Source organism: Mus musculus, chromosome 15 (genome assembly GCF_000001635.26).
Source record: "Mus musculus strain C57BL/6J chromosome 15, GRCm38.p6 C57BL/6J".
Classification (NCBI taxonomy): Eukaryota; Metazoa; Chordata; class Mammalia; order Rodentia; family Muridae; genus Mus; species Mus musculus.
This window is the reverse complement of record NC_000081.6, coordinates 87,803,309-87,813,501: the sequence shown is the minus strand read 5'-3', so window position 1 is coordinate 87,813,501 and position 10,193 is coordinate 87,803,309. Positions and strand designations below refer to the sequence as shown.

General features: G+C 46.4%; 1 long non-coding RNA gene across 2 annotated transcripts in view; it reads right to left on the bottom strand.

Annotated features, from left to right (window-relative positions):
* Gm35599 overlaps positions 1-9,606 on the bottom strand; it is a 141,148-nt gene extending 131,542 nt beyond the window's left edge. For both annotated transcript variants that reach the window (XR_003951504.1, XR_875545.1), the window contains exons 1-2: positions 9,311-9,606; positions 5,591-5,741 (exon numbers count right to left, since the gene is read on the bottom strand). This is a non-coding gene — a long non-coding RNA (predicted gene, 35599). The remainder of the gene's footprint in view (positions 1-5,590; positions 5,742-9,310) is intronic.
* Between the last annotated feature and the right edge of the window lie 587 nt (positions 9,607-10,193).

The window sequence follows — 10,193 nt, the reverse complement described above, 5'->3', positions numbered from 1 at the left end:
AGAGAGGACCTGGTGGTGGCATCAAAGCCATCCCTTCCCCATGGTATGTGTATTATGACTAGAATCACTTGAATACCTATCCCGCTCTTGCTCCAGGTCCTTATTTGTCTGACCCCATTGGTCTCCTGCCTCTCTCTCTCTTTTCTCCATATACTCCAGGAACACAAGGCCATGCCTGTTTTGTCCTCATTTCACACAGGCTGTGAGACAGCCATTTGTCTCATGATTCTACCTCCCCATAAGCCACCAGAGCCTCCATCTACCTAAATGGTCCAGAAGCCTCCAACTTACCCAGGGGGCTGTCTGTCAACAGAACATGGGAACTCTAGTGGACACAATGGAGACAAGACAGTTGGAGGTGCCAAATGCCCCTCTGACACATCTGTCTTGGTATCCCTTTGCCTCTGTACCCACAATGTAAATCCTGCACAGGATGCAAAGCCTGCGCAGTGCCGTAATTGCTCTGTGAAATCCAGGTCCTCTTTCTGACATGCATTTTAGCCACTCGGCTAATCATTAACTGATACTTCGCTGCGCGGAGATAATATTTCTAATATGTAATGCAATTTGCTGAGTAGAGAAAGTGCTTACAGCACAAAGCTGTTGCTAGGGGTCGAGGCCCTGTATGGAAATTGATGAAGATACGGCCTCTCAAAGGCAGTGTGGTGTCTGGTGTGCACCAACGGTCCCGGTGTATGCTGTTTATCTATGCAGGAGATGTGTTTGTAAATCAAGAAGAAAGGAAAATCAATGAATCTGCATCTTTTCTCTCTCCGAAGCCTATTAGATGGACTTTATTTAATGCGGGGCTCATTTGTCGTCCATCACTTAGGGTGATGCACGGGGGTCAGGACCCACCAATAATTTTAATCTCCTAAAAGCACATTTCTATGCTAATTTTTAATTACAATTAGTGCCAATGTCAGCTGTTAGCTCTGGTGGCTGACTTAATGATCTGCCTGTATTATACTTCTGACATGAGACTTGAAGGGAGAGGTCGTTGGGGCAAAGAGTGATTCGGATGTTCAGTGAAATCATTTGAAATGCGGGCAGCTCCCTCATCTGATGTAGGTTATCTTCGTCCTGAGTCCCACACAGCATGGCTCACACTCTTTCCACTGGGCACAACAGACCCTGATCTGATCTCACTCATTTCCTTAATTCTGTACCTCCATCTTCCCATGTGCCAGCCAGCTCCCTCCAGGAGCTCAGAGCCCACCCTTCTAGCCAGGCATGGAAGAGAGATGGATACTAGCCACAGGGACTCTGCGGCAGCTTCAGCAGACTCTGAGAAAGAACTAAGCTCAGGTTCAGGAGGTTGCTACACTCTAGGTTTTTCATTTTACAGTGGGAGGGAGAGGCCCTGATCAGATCACAGTGGGCGCTAAAGGACCACAGCCTGCTCCAACCATCTAAACAAGCAAACAAGCCACCTTAGAGCTGCTTAGATTGTGGGAAGCCCTGAGACGCTGGGGACTTTCAGGGTTCACAGATCTTCTGTGCGCTTGCCTGTCTTTCACGAGAGTTTTTGCTAAGCCTATACAAAGAACTAGATTCTTTAAACTTGAGGTGGAAAAGGACCTTCCAACACCGGAAAACTTCCTGTCCCAGCAGCAGAGAGTGAAACGTGGGCATGTCTTTAGGTCACTTACATAGGACACACAGTCTCTCTACACAGCCAGGCTGGCCTCGGACTTGCAATTCTTCTATTTCTGCTATCCTAGAAAGTACTGAGATTCTAGGTGTTCACCTCCGTGTCAAGCCAAGACTCACTTTTAAATAATGGTGTGTGTGTGTGTGTGTGTGTGTGTGTGTGTGTGTGTGTGTATTGTGTGTGTGTGTGTGTGTGTAGTGTGTGTGTGTGTGTGTGTGTGTGTGTGTGTGTGTGGTGTTGTGGTGCACACAGAAAGAATACTCTGTGACCGAGGCCCATACATCAGTCTCAAAAGGCCAGACCAATGCAAGAGCAGTCCAGGTAGTGGAGGCTGCAAAGGCCTGTGGGAGGGAATTGTCATCACCTCTAGGCTGGGCACCAAAGCTCTGTGAAGAGAAAAGTTTGAGCACCAAGAAGAAGGGCTAGCTGTTTGCATCTTCCTCAAACAGGCTTTAGAGGTAGAAGGAGCACTGGCCTCTGACAAGGGAACAGAGGAAGGGGCAGAGACAAGAGCAGTCGCCAGGACAACAGGCCTGATTGAGTGCCCATTACCTCTGCAGGCTTTGCAATGCCCTGACCCGCCTAGCAGAGGGCTCCTTTCCTTCCTGGTGTCCACTGGGCCTTAGTAATGGAAGCTGACAGAATGCAAATGCGCCTCTGAAGGAAGCAGCAGAAGTAGCCATTTCTCTCATTTAATTTCAGATGGGCTGTCCGTCTCCAGGGTGCACAGTCTCATTAGAATTCAGAGACTAATTCTGTCCATCAACATGAGATTATTAGTTTGAGAAAGGTGCGAGGGTGTCCTCAGAATGGCTGGCTTGCACATCAGGGGCTCCTGTGCACTGTGGAACTGCTCTAGGCTTTGTGACACCTCCACAGCACAACAGGGAGAAGCCAGAGCTTGGGGTAGAAACCCTAGGATCCTAATGCCACAAACACCGGAGGGTTTGAGCCAGGTGCTGAACTCCTCCTAACAGGAAGTGAGAAAGGAGCTATAGCCCAACTGCTTCTCCAGAGAGATGGCCCAAGGTATTCTGAGAAGTTTCAATATGGAGTTCCATAATCCCACACTAAGGATAATACCTTTGGGAGCCTCAATAGGGCTCCATCCAGAGTCCCAGATGAGGATATCATGCCACCAGCTCATGGAATCCTTACAACCCTTCCCAGAGACATGACTAAGTCCACCTTACAGAGGGGGAATAGTAGTGCATGCATGGCTATCCAGGGGCACCCCTGTTAGTGGTGCTCATGCCAGGACTGGGACCCAGAGCTGTTTATCTTAAGACACAGTTGATGTCTTTATGGTCCACTCCTGGTGGCTGGCGACCTTGCAGGGACTGGTGCTGGAGTGAATGAGCTTGGGAGATCCAGCTAACAGAAAGTGCTGTGTGGTGCTGGTTTTTCCTGTAGTCTGAAGCATCCTCTCCAGAAAGGAGGTGGGGCCTCGTCAAGACTCACCAAGTGACTGAAACATAGTCGGATGGCAGAGCTCAGTCAGGTATAAAGTTCGCAAACTCCTCCCCAAGGAAATGTGAGCTTGCTTTAGAGAAACGGCACTTCTATAGAACTGTCTGTAAGTTGTATAGGGAGCTGTAGTAGGATCATCACTTACCCTGGTCAGGTTCTTAAGTGATGCAGGTACCCCCTGACTCATCCGCAGTCCTGCAAAACCCCAACAAGCTCAAACACAGGCTTGCCACACTAGACTTGGTTGGAAAACTTCCTGAGTTTGTCCTTCTTGCCCCATCAGAGTGAATGGATACGTGATCACATTTCCCAAGACAAAGTCATACAACAGTCATGGTACAGGGCAGGAGCAGGGGCAGAGATCCCAGTGGGAATATTCAACCACCTTGCCGTCCTTACACATACCATGTGATCTCACACACTATGCCTTATGCTTTCCTCTCATATTGTACATGTCCCAGGGTTCCCACCTTGTGGATATTCCAGTAGCAGAAACTGATATCAGAAAACTGAGAGGAAGGTGAAGTGCAGAGAAGGTTTGAACTCCGACAAAGAGTGCAGACCACTTACCACCGCAGTACTTCTACACCCTTCCTTATCTGCCCACTGAAAGCCTGTTCCTTTCGAGTGGGCAGAGCATCTACCTGGGTCCTGGCACCTGCTCCAGCCACATCCTCAGGCAGAGCATGACACTCACTAGGTGTCTCTCTGTGACAATTTAGAGTACTGACTGACCAACAAAACAGTGTCAAAAAAGTTTACTAGGATCTAAGGAAAACAGCCTTGCCTATAAAGGGTGAGGACAGTGTATATGGAAGTGAAAGGGTTTATTAGAGTGAGCAGGCTCCTGGTGGCCAGCAGCCAGTGCTTACAAAGCACCCCCTCCCATGCTGGTGCTCACTGCTTAAGAGAGAATCACATTTTATCCTTGTGACTCTAGGGCAAGTCCACCATTATCAGGCTAGGCTTAGTGATGGGCAAAAGACACAGAATATAATCTGTGAGCAGCTCAGAGATATAAACAAGCAAATAAATAAATAAATTACTGCAGAAAAGGCAACAGACCAGGGGAGTCTCTGAGATACCAGCTCTCAAACCAGGAGGACTACACAGAACAGGTGTTCTCCACAGAACCTAGCACTCAGACCAAGTGTTCTCTCCACAACCCAGATCTCAGACCGAGAGTTCTCCACAGAACCCAGCTGTCAGACCAATTGTTCTCTACAGAGCCCAGGTCTCGGGCCAGATGTTCTCCACCGATGCTAATGCCACTTCACAACACCCCCGGAGCCTGGACCTTGTAGAACACCACCTCAGAGTTATAAATAGACATGTAATGACAGCATCCTCTGTAACTTTGATTTTTTTCAAATCCTATTTTCAATGATGACTCTTAAATGCTTTAACCTATCTTGTAACCCAACACCCACCAGAGGTAGTGGAAAAGAAAGGATACGGGGGAAGTGGACCTGTTTAGAAAGGTTCTTTGGGACAACTCTTGCCTGTGTTTTCTGGAAATCAGCAATTCATTTCACAAGTTAGCAGGCAGTGGCAGCTTGATCCACTCACAAACACTTCACAGACACACCAGCAGTCCAGTTTGGTAGTCAGGTTAGCAACAGTGGTGACATGACCCAGCAGAGACAGCCAGGTCTCAGTCTTGGCAAGGATCAGTAGGAGGGACCAACAGGGACACCAGAAGTTCTCAGCTGTGCCTCTCTCAGGGAAGCAAAGATCAGCAAAGACAGGAGACCCACAACATTGCACAGCTAGCTGTACCAGCAAGCCAAGCTCTGTTTCCATCACTCTGTCTAGTCCTATTTATACCTTCCAAATATCACATTCCCTCATGTGTCTTGCCTTAGCACATGTCTTGCCTCAGCGAGTGTATCCAATCAGCTCGGGTACTTGGAAGCAGCAACAAACTGCAGCACACCACCAGAAGTTTTTTGATGCTTATCTCTCTATGGTGTCCCAACAAATGCATCTCAACTATGCAATGTAAGACAGACCAATACATGCCTGTTGTTAGCAACGACTCTTTCATCATGTACCCTTTTATATGTTTGCTTTAGCAGAACATCCTCTCTCCTGTGTCTGCTTCAGTGAAACGTTCCTTCATGAGTCTGCCTTAGCCTTTCAAGCCTGTGTCCGCTTTAATGAAACACACCATCCAACCAGCTTTCCAAAGAACCCTTAAGTTTCTACCTCAATCCTTCATTCTCATGAGCACTAGACAACCTCAGAACTTCCTCACCATTGGCCCTAGAAAAGAAGCCATGTATGATGACATGGTGCTAGTGTTCTTGACTAACCCTTCAAGGCAAGTGTGGAAGAAACTAGTGATTACAAACCAGGCTTTTTAACAGTCCCCACCCTTCCCCCACAACACTTTTAATAAAACTATCTAACTGGGCATTTCTGTTATTGGGGATATGGGCAGATGGGCATCAGGATCGCACGAACCTTCACGGAATTGCAGATGGCGTGATGAGGGACCATTTCTACCAGGAGCTGCTTCCACTCATGTGAATCCTCCTCGGAAGCAGGAAGGAACAAGGAGCTGTGTCAAATCCAAGAGAGCTCTGAGCCCCAGTCTTCACTCGGTCACAAGAGACTATGAGGGAAGAAGATAGAGGGTTAAGACAGCCAGAGCTCCAATGGTGTCAAATGTCCTCAAAAGGTGACTTCCTAGAGGAGAGACACCTGTCTCTTAGGAGAAGGTCTAACTCACCAAGGGTGGGAACATGGTAGGAAAGGGGAGAGGAATGCCTACCACACAGGGCATTGTCTCTCAAACCCAGGACCATGGGTCCCACTGAAAAGTGAGCAATAAAGACAAAATAGTTAGCGACTGTCTAAAACTGCCCTAGTGGAAGCAAACAGGCAAGGCTTGGGAATCCAGCAGTGTGAGCATGCAATTGATACACTGGGCTGAACAGATACGCCAGTGTGAGCACAGGCTAGATAACAGTGACTGAGTGGACACAAAACGAGCCCAACTGCAATTGGTGAGCTGCAGGAAGCCAGAGGGGTCTCCGCCCTCTGATAAGCAGAAGGTAGAAAAGCTAGGAAATGAGCCAGTGGAGCAGGGAGCGGCAGAGAATGGCTAACAGCTCGGAAGGTAGTTTTTCCCGAGCACAGTTTAGAAATGACAGTCCAGCAAGGGAAAATGGACAGAGATCAATCAGATATGGGGGAGAAAAGAGAGAAAATGGAGACAATTTTAACAGAGAGCATAGAGAAATGGGTAGCCAGAGAGCTGAAGCGAAGAAGATGTAAAATGGATGGAGTGGGTCCTCCCCATACACACACACACACACACACACACACACACACACACTGGGCAAAGGGGTAGAACACAGCTCACCGTGCTTACAAAGAAAGATGTGACCTGCAAGGAGGGGTTGGCATGCCCAGATCTGAGGCATAGAAGGAGCAGTATTCCATATACCTTTGGATTGTAAATGATAAGGTCTGCTGAGACCATGAGGTTAAAGGGTCAAGTGTATTTGTCCGCAGGAACATCCGAGGAATGATAGAAGTTGTTTGCATGTGTCCCACTGTGTGGACCACAGGCTGAACAGATGACAGCGCACTCGTGAGAAATGACAAGATCATCGCAGAACTGATTATCAGCAAAGCCTTGCATCAGAAGACAATGGAACCTCAGCAAACAAAACACAACAAGCCAAGAGATTTGTAATCACACATCTTGGACTATCAGGGCCACAGAAGAACAATGCTGAACAAGTGTGAACACAAGCCCTTAATCACAGGTCCTTCTCAGGGCCAGCACCAGGCAGGTCTGCCAAGGTCAGCCAGGGATCCTGGGAAGAAACAAACACTAGTGTGTGCAAATGTGTCCATGAGTGTGCATATGCTAATATATATATATATATATATATATATATATATATATATATATATATATGTGTGTGTGTGTGTGTGTGTGTGTGTGTGTGTGTGTGTGTGTATGTGGTGTAACACTAGTGTGTGCAAATGTGCCCATGAGTGTGCATATGCTAGTATATATATATGTGTGTGTGTGTGTGTGTGTGTTTAGGCTAGTGATACTTGTCACTCTTCTTTGTTTGTTTTTGAGGCATTAAAATTTTGCTGAACTTGGAGCTTCCCAATCGCCTAGTCTGTCCAGCAAACTGTGAGAGTCCATCTTTATCCACACTATTTCTCCAACAGCTCTGAGGTTATAAGTAAGAGCATGCTGCCTGTCATCTGCTCAGCCCAGCTTTCCACATAGATGCTGGAGATCAAACTCAGGCCCTCGGGCTTGCAAAGCAAGCTGTTCCCCTTCTGAGCCACTTCCCAGCCTGGATGTATGAGATTTAACTATAGCATCACACTGTGTGGCAGGTTTAGAGTTGGCATGTGTCAACGTGCTAAGGCAAAATAGCCACATGTAACAGGCTTTTAGGGACATTCAGACTACAGGGAAAGTAGGTGGCCTCACTATGCTAGGGCAGGATTTGTTAAATGCTTGCAAAAGGGTGGAAAGGAAAAAGAGCCTATAGTTGATTCTATAAGTACCTGTTACAGAATTTGAGACCTAACTGTGAAGGCAATCCTGTCAGAATAAAGAAAAGTCTTCTCAGACACCAGATAAGCATGATAAAAATCAAGCTTTTTTTAAGGGGGGGGATTATAATAAAGGTGTACATGGCAGTGAAGATGTATGGTCCTTGTGGGCTGCTGTGAGCTCTTCCATCCCCTCCCATGCAGCTGTGTTAGCAAAACGAAATTGAATGTATCCTAGGCACATGGTGTGTGTCTGAGACAGGGAAAGTTGTGTAAACCAAACCAGTGGGTGAGAGCCTAAGAGATGAAGGATCACCCCCATTGACCCGCAGGCACAAGATAATTCAACCCAAAACATTGGGCAAAACTGGAGGTCATGATAAGAGTATAGCATTATAGACATTAATGCGTGTGAAAACACATAAAATTGATAAAAAGAAGCTGTAACTCACACATAAGTGGCCTGAGCCTGCAACTTTCTGAGCCTGCAACTTTGACTATTTAGTTATTATGGGGGGAGGGAGGGAGAGTGTCTTAGTCAGGGTCTCTATTCCTGCACAAACATCATGACCAAGAAGCAGTTGGGGAGGAAAGGGTTTATTCGGCTTACACTTCCATGCTGCTGTTCATCACCAAAGGAAGTCAGGTCTGGAACTCAAACAGGTCAGGAAGCAGGAGCTGATGCAGAGGCCATGGAGGGATGTTCCTTACTGGCTTGCCTCCCCTGGCTTGCTCAGCCTGCTCTCTTGTAGAACCAAGACTGCCAGCCCAGAGATGGTCCCACCCACAAGGGGCCTTTCCCCCTTGATCACTAATTGAGAAAATGCCTTACAGCTGGATCTCATGGAGGCATTTCCTCAACTGAAGCTCCTTTCTCTGTGGTAACTCCAGCTGTGTCAAGTTGACACAAAACTAGCCACTACAGAGAGAGAGAGAGAGAGAGAGAGAGAGAGAGAGAGAGAGAGAGAGAGAGAGAGAGAGAGACAGAGAGAGAGACAGAGAGAGAGACAGAGAGAGAGACAGAGAGAGAGACAGAGAGACAGAGAGACAGAGAGAGAGAGACAGAGAGAGAGACAGAGAGAGAGAGACAGAGAGACAGACTCAAAACAAAATCACAATGCTTCACAAATAACAAAAGAGAGAAACAGCCTTCTAGATGTTTGGACATCATTGTGTTCTGGAGAAGGTGCACAGTCGTGTTTCAACAACTGAGAGAAACATATCCATCAATAAGCAGCAACATATCCATCAAAAACCTGTAGAAAAGCAGTGTCATTGACAAAGAGAAAATAGCTGCATACTGCAGTAAAAGTGCAACATGACTAAGTGTCTCTCAGGTGTCATGGGAAAGATTGCTCCAGACCTCCTTTTTTAAAATTCATGTCCTTTCCCATTCTTTCCCCTGTAGGTTTCCCCATCCCATCTTTCCCCAACAGCTCATCTGATAAAGAAGGTAGGCCCTTCCTCTGTTGCTGCACCCTAGAAATCAGTAAAAAAAAGATCTTGATGTTAACCACAGTTCTTAAAAGGGAAAAACCATGAATCTAAGAAGTGGGAGATAATAGAAGCAACACCTGCCAAAACAGAGGGATATCCAATGTTAAGAATGAGGACAGGGCTGGATGTTGGCTCAGAGGGTAAAGGGCTTACCTCACAATCATGAAGGCCTGACTTCGGATCCCCAACACCCATGCAAAAAGCCAGGTGTAGAGTGTGCTTCTAACCCCAGAGCTGGTGAGATGGAAGCAGGAGAATGCCAAACTGTACAGGCTAGTCAGTCCAGCCATTTGGTGAATTCCAGGTTCAGTAAGAAATACAGTCTCAAAAGAAAAATAAAATAAGGTAGAGCATGTTAAAGGAAGATAACTGACGTCAACTGTAGGACTCCACACACATGTATACACGTGTTGCACACATATATATGCACACACAGATATACACACAGATAACAGAATAAGTTATTTCTATGAAAATAAAAATTTAAGACTGAATTAAAATGGAAAATAAGCAAGAAATTACATTACCAATAATTAATTCAAGCCAAATATTGGCAGTCTAGGAGGGCCAAATTTCTATTAGAAATAAAATGGTGTTCAATAGTCTCATGCATTGGGGAAAGAAATATTAAAACTCCTTGAGATCCCATCTCATCCCAGTCAGAATGACTTACATGAAGAAAGCTGAAGATAAAATGTGAGGAGGAGGATGTGGGGAAAGAGGAGAACCGTTCGCTGCTGGTGGATTGTAGCTAGTGTGGCCATTATGGAAATCAGCATAAAAGCTTCTGAGAAAACCACGAATAGTCCTGCAATATGACCCAGCTATACAATCTTCAGTGGGCACCTAAGGGAATTCAAGTCCTACTACAGAGATCTTACACAGTAATATTCATTAATGTGCTGTTTACAACAGTCAGGAAATGGAACCAGACTTGATGTCCACCAACAGATGAATAGGTAAAGAAACTGTGATCTACACACACACACACACACACACACACACACACACAGAGAGAGAGAGAGAGAGAGATACC